Raw genomic sequence first — 6,887 nt, 5'->3', positions numbered from 1 at the left:
TGTTCAGGCTAGGAAACTCATGCATAGAGGGTGTCGGGCATTTCTAGCGACCTTTTTATCTGTCCCCGAGGAACCCAGCCAGTCAGCCTCAGATGTTCCGATTGTCAGAGATTTCTTAGACGTTTTTCCTGAAGACGTCTCTGGTATGCCACCCGAGAGAGAGGTGGAGTTTTCCATTGAGCTTATGCTAGGTACGGCTCCGATATCCAAAGCGCCGTACCGACTAGCACCGACACAGATGGCAGAGCTTAAGAAGCAGATTCAGGAACTTCTCGACAAGGAGTTCATTCGCCCGAGCTTTTCTCCATGGGGCGCGCCGGTCTTATTTGTGAAAAAGAAGGATGGCTCGATGAGGCTTTGCATTGACTACCGGGAGTTGAACAGGGTTACAGTGAAGAATAAATACCCATTGCCGAGGATTGAGGATCTGTTTGACCAGTTGCAGGGAGCTTCGATTTTCTCCAAGATAGATCTGTGTTCCGGTTATCACCAGTTGAGGGTGAGAGATGCTGATGTTTCGAAGACAGCTTTCAGGACTCGTTATGGTCACTACGAGTTCCTAGTGATGCCGTTCGGTCTGACGAATGCGCCAGCAATCTTCATGGATCTATTGAATCGCGTATTTCAGCCGTACCTCGACCAGTTTGTGATAGTGTTCATAGATGACATTCTCGTCTACTCCAAGAGTCGAGAGGAGCACAGCAGGCATCTGATCACAGTGTTGCAGACATTGCAGAAGCACAAACTATTCGCGTTCAGTAAGTGCGAATTCTGGTTAGAGAAGGTGGCGTTCTTGGGCCACATTGTTTCTAGCAGTGGCATTAAGGTAGACCCGGCGAAAGTCGCTGCAGTCAGAGATTGGGTTGTGCCTCAGAATGCATCCGAGATCCGCAGTTTTCTTGGGCTAGCAGGATATTACAGGAAGTTCATTCAGGGATTCTCATCCATTGCCGTTCCACTCACAGCACTGACCAAGAAAAATGTGAAGTTTGTGTGGAGCGAGGAGTGTCAGAAGAGCTTCGATACTTTGAAGCAAGCTCTTATCTCAGCACCCGTTTTGGCTGTACCGTCAGGATTCGGTGAGTTGGTTCTGTATACCGATGCTTCGAAGCTTGGTTTAGGTGCAGTTCTGATGCAGCATGGGAGAGTGATAGCGTATGCTTCTCGACAGCTGAAAATCCATGAGAAGAATTACCCTACCCATGATCTGGACTTAGCGGCCGTAGTTTTTTCTTTGAAGATTTGGAGGCACTATCTGTATGGAGAGAAGTGTCAGATCTTTACCGACCACAAGAGCCTCAAGTATTTCTTCACGCAGAAGGAGCTGAACATGCATCAGAGGCGTTGGTTGGAGCTTGTGAAAGACTACGATTGTGACATTAGCTACCACCCGGGCAAAGCTAATGTAGTCGCGGATGCTTTGAGCAGAAAATTCGCAGTGATGGCTCACTTGACGATTCAGAAACCTCTTCAGATTGAGATGCAGAAGTTCGATCTTGAGACTTATCCTCGAGGTAGAGTTCCTCGTTTATCTACCTTGACTATTCAGTCCTCTCTTATTGACCGTATTCGCAGTGGTCAGGCAGCAGATGATCAGTTAGCACAGTGGAAGAAGAGAGATGAAGCCAAGGACAGTGTCTTGTATACAGTCAGCGACGGTATTGTGAGATATCGAGATAGGATATGGGTTCCTAGCAGTGATTCTATCCGAGCAGACATCTTATCAGAGGCCCATACGTCCCCGTACTCCATTCACCCTGGGAGTACGAAGATGTACAAAGATCTGCAGCTATTGTATTGGTGGCCAGGGATGAAGAAGGACATCAGACGGTTTGTGTCCGAGTGTCTGACCTGTCAGTTAGTGAAGGCCGAGCATCAGAGACCAGCAGGTTTGCTCGAGCCTCTTCCTATTCCTGAGTGGAAGTGGGAGAACGTTACCATGGATTTTGTGACCGGATTGCCGAAGTCAGCCAGGGGATCGAATGCTATTTGGGTGATTGTAGATCGTCTTACCAAATCAGCGCACTTCTTGCCTATTAAGATGACTTTCACCATGATTCAGTATGCAGATCTGTATATCCGAGAGATAGTCCGACTCCATGGTATTCCATTTCGATTGTATCCGACAGAGATCCCAGATTCACTTCCTCATTTTGGAAGAGCTTGCATTCGACTTTGGGTACGAAGTTGCTGTTTAGCACAGCTTTCCATCCGCAGACAGATGGGCAGTCGGAGCGAGTTATTCAGATTTTGGAGGATCTTCTTCGCGCTTGCGTCATTGATTTCTCTGGGAGTTGGGAGTCGAACTTACCATTGGTAGAGTTCACCTATAACAACAGTTTCCAGTCGTCTATAGGTATGGCTCCGTATGAAGCACTGTATGGCCGCAAGTGTAGATCTCCTGTTCATTGGGATGAAGTAGGAGAGAGAGCAGAGTTGGGTCCAGAGATTGTTCAGCAGGCAGCAGATGCAGTAGTCAAGATCTGTGATAGGATGAGGACTGCTCAAAGCCGACAGAAGAGTTATGCCGATCAGCGGAGGAGAGAGTTAGAGTTTGCAGTGGGCTATCATGTCTTTGTGAAAGTAGCACCTATGAAGGGTGTCATGAGATTTGGGAAGAAAGGAAAGCTCAGTCCGAGATTCATTGGACCGTTTGAGATCCATGACAGAGTTGGGACGCTTGCTTATCGTGTGGCTCTTTCGCCGAATCTGGCCGGAGTACACAATGTCTTTCACGTCTCCATGCTGAGAAAATACATGGCGAACCCTTCGCATGTGCTGAACTTTGAGCCGTTGCAACTTACTCCGAACCTGTCTTATGAGGAGAGACCAGTGCAGATCCTAGACCGGCAGGAGAAGAAACTTCGGAACAAGTAGGTTAAGCGAGTCAAAGTCAAATGGCTCAACCATTCAGAGGAGGAAGCTACGTGGGAGTCTGAGCCGGAGATGAGAAGTCGATACCCTGAGTTATTCGGTGAGTTTTAGTTTCGAGGACGAAATTTCTTTTAAGGGGGGAAGGATTGTAGAACCCGTAAATCACTCTACGTTTAAGCCATGCATAATTCTAGATTTTTAAATTTAATTGACTTCATTGCATGATTATTTTAAATGCATTTATTTGAAGTTAATTATTTATTATTTCAGTTCAGTAGTTTGATTTTTAGCATTTCAGTTATTTCAGTGAGGCCGGACTGGAGTTGGAGTTTTGAGATAGAATTTAAGATCCAGAAAATATTTCCAGAAGTTAATTTAGCTAGCAAGTAAGTTCATTTAAGTTAGAAAGGGAGGTTTGAGGATTTAATTTAATTATTTGAGGTGATTAATAAATGAGCTCATTTAAGTTACTTAATTAAGAGGTTAGCTCACTAAATTAATTAAAGGATTAGTAAGGCTTTTAAGGGTTATTAAATTACTAGATAATAAATTTCCCCCTACCATTTATCATGCATGTTTCGGCCACCCCTTGCCTACACCACACATTTCCAACTCATCAACTTTGACCAATTCTTTGCATGTAATTAGTAGGATAATTCTAGGATTTTTGGGAGCACAATTTAATTAATTAATGGGCACATCCTAGTCTAGATATCAAGGGAGGAAATCAGCCACTACCTCCTAGAAGCATCCACCAACTCATTTGATATCAAACCATAATTCAAAATTCAAAATGAGAAGACTTAGTCTTGATATGATCCTATTATTGTGCACCCTTCTCCTCACCTTCATAACCATCACTCCCCCTCCATCACCACCGAAAATCAGACCTCTTTTCAGTGTAAAATACATGAGGCATAGCTAGAAATAATAGAGAGAAAAATCGAGAGCTTAGGAAGGAAGAAAAGCAAGCAACTCCGTCTCCTCCGCGCCGTCTCGTCTCTTCTTTTCGTTTTCATTTCAAACGATAACCAGGCATGTCTAGATTCTTTCAAAACCTCAATCAAGTCATATTATCATTTATTTTTCAGTACATGATCAAGATTTATCATTTCAAAAACCGAAATTTTCAGTAGACAAGAAACGAAAATTCTGCACAGATTTTTTTATCGACTTCCATGCTTCACGACGGGTATGTTTTGTTTTGATTTCAGGGATGGATCGTTCCAGGGGCTCGAGGCTGCATATGGACATGTACTAGGACATGTTAAGGCCATGTTAGAATGTTTATTTCAGTCCCATGCTTGCTGGAAAAACCGAAATGACAGCAAGCCCCATAGGTGCAGAAAATAGTGTTCGAAAATTTCAGTTTCCTGTCATGAGGGTTTGATCTGATCTTGGCTGCCCTAAGGGCTCTTAGCCATGGTTAGATCACTCCCCTAGAATTTCTAAGACGTGACTAAGTCGCCCTTTTGGTGGCTTGGTCCATGGTGCATCGGTTTTAATCAAATCAACAAGAACAGCCCCTTTCCCCATTCGGCTTCTTCATTGGTTCAGCATATGGTTTCGGTTTTTGGTTGCTTGGTATGGATCTTGGTTGGTATAGGGGCATGGTATGAACCGTGGCCTATGGCCCATAGCCACGGTTCATACCATGCCCCTATATGTCTAGATCATGCCATGGTCAATCAAATGGCCTCTGGAACGACGCAAGACATCGATCTAGGCAAAACACTACACACGCATGCACGTTGGTTCTCGGTTGGAGTTTCGGTTGAGTTTTGGTGTGACGCGGATTGTGGCTGGCCTAGGGCCCTTAGCCATGGTTCAAATCACTCCCTGGGATGTTGGTAAGAGTTGCTGGTCGGTGGTTCATGCCCCAATGGCCGGTAGTCTCGAAAACAACACAAGATACACGATTGTACAGTTGCTGGAATTTTACAGCAAGTTGCTGTGTCGGTTCGGAGACTCGTTCGAGTTCTCGGTCGGCTTTTAGCCCATGGACTTGGACTGAACAGTGCTTCATTGAGTTAGGAAGGTCATGTTTTTGACCGTTTGTCATTTGGACCATTTTTGAGGTCGTACGAGAATTTACGGTGCGATGTGCCCAATTGACTCTCGAAAGAGCGTTTCGTGTTTTGGCCTCCATTCCACCTAGATTTCGACCCTATCATTTTAGGAGCATTATTTTATGATTTTTCAGCGTATTTTAATCATGACTATACGTCGGTTCGGTGTCGTTTCAGGTTGGCTCGGAGTCATGATTAAATGCGAAGTCATTAGGCGTCATAGTCGCATCTTTTGAACGTAAATTGCATAGTTGGTCAAGTTTTATCCATTGAATATTTTTCATGACACAGTTAGGTTGCAGCGAGCCTGGGGACGATCCAATCCAATCCAGTTGGTAAAATTACGGGACATTTTCATTATGCCAGTTAATTATTTTACGTGCATTAAATAGAAAATGATTGTTTTTGAGATTTATGCGATATGGCTTGTGGTTCATTCACTATGTGGGAGTGTTATTTTATACGGTCGCCAGTGACCGATCAGTTCAGTATGGTACCACCCGGTCGCCAGTGACCGGCCAGCTCAGTTCAGTTTCAGCCTCCCCGGTAGCCAGTTACCGATCAGTTCAGCTTAGTGCAGTGGCCACAGGCGTAAAACATAATCTCAACAGAAAATTTTATCAGTTATTTCAGTACAGACTCCAAGGAGCAAACATTTTTTCTGTGATTATCAGTTCAGTTATGCGCGTATTATAATTGCTCAGTACAGATTATTTTCAGCATGCCTCAGGACATGATATGTTAACTCATGCATATTTTAATTCAGATTTTTACTCGTTACCTGCGATATATGCATGCTGAGTCTTTAGGCTCACTAGACTTGATTGTTGTAGGTACTGATGAGGCCAGGGCCGAGGGCGGGGACCAGTGAGCCAGCTTGGATCGGCAATAGTGGCACCCGAGGACCTCAGAGCAGCAGTTGTTATTTTATTCCGCAAACATTTTATCAGTCGTTGGATATTTTTAAATTGTGATTTTTGGCAAAATTTATTTCTTCCGCTGCAATATTTTGAAATATTGAACTTGTTTCACCAGTGAATTTATGAATGAGGCCACTTAAGTTCTTTTAAAAAGAAAATTTTTAATTTTCCGCAAATTTTCAAGCAAGAAGTTCTAGGGCATTTACATTTGCATTCTTCAGTTCAGTTATGGTGACAACTGAACTGACGAATACTCCAACTGATCAAAAAATTTTGAAACCAATAGTTAATAAGTTAAATACACAAGATATGTTTATGAATGTTCGAAGACTTCAACTGCTCCTACATCATCCCTTCTATCTCCACGGATAGGATCCACTAGAAGACTTTGATTTATACAACTACTTGTACAAACCCACTCAGCTAGGACTTACACTACTGCCTAAACTGAACTCCTAGCTACGACTGAAGGCAGCACCTTCCAGCCAACACTTCTTTAACGTCTATGTGTCAAAGACTACATACACAAGTTTAACGTCTTTGTGCAAGCCTGTATTTGAGTGGATGAGAGTGTTTGTGTGTGATAACTAAACAGGATGTTCTCACACACTGAGGGAAATACGCTTCTAATTTAAGCTGATATATCTGTAAAGAGTTCCCTCAACTGGGGTGAATGCTTCTCTCTTTAAGCTGATACGACTTTGAAGCGTGCCCTTTCTTTTCTCTCTTTTGTTGTCTGTTATTTGAGTCTTCACTGATCTTCTCTTTATATAGATGGAAAACCTGATCGTATAGTGAGATTCATTTATTGTATCCGTTGCATCTTGAATTTGTTTCTTGGGCTTTGTGTATAGACTTTTCGACTGACCTTCTGAAACGTTTTGTCTTTAATGCACTGATACAACGTCCATTATTGTCCTTTGACTGGATAATGGCTTTGTACCTTTACGTATAGCTGGATTCCACTTGAGAGAGTTTGTCTTCATCCATAACTGAAAGATTCTAACTGATGCTTCGAACTGGT

This window comes from Primulina tabacum, chromosome 7 (assembly GCF_025594145.1).
Source record: "Primulina tabacum isolate GXHZ01 chromosome 7, ASM2559414v2, whole genome shotgun sequence".
Classification (NCBI taxonomy): Eukaryota; Viridiplantae; Streptophyta; class Magnoliopsida; order Lamiales; family Gesneriaceae; genus Primulina; species Primulina tabacum.
Note: the sequence above shows the minus strand (reverse complement) of the source record.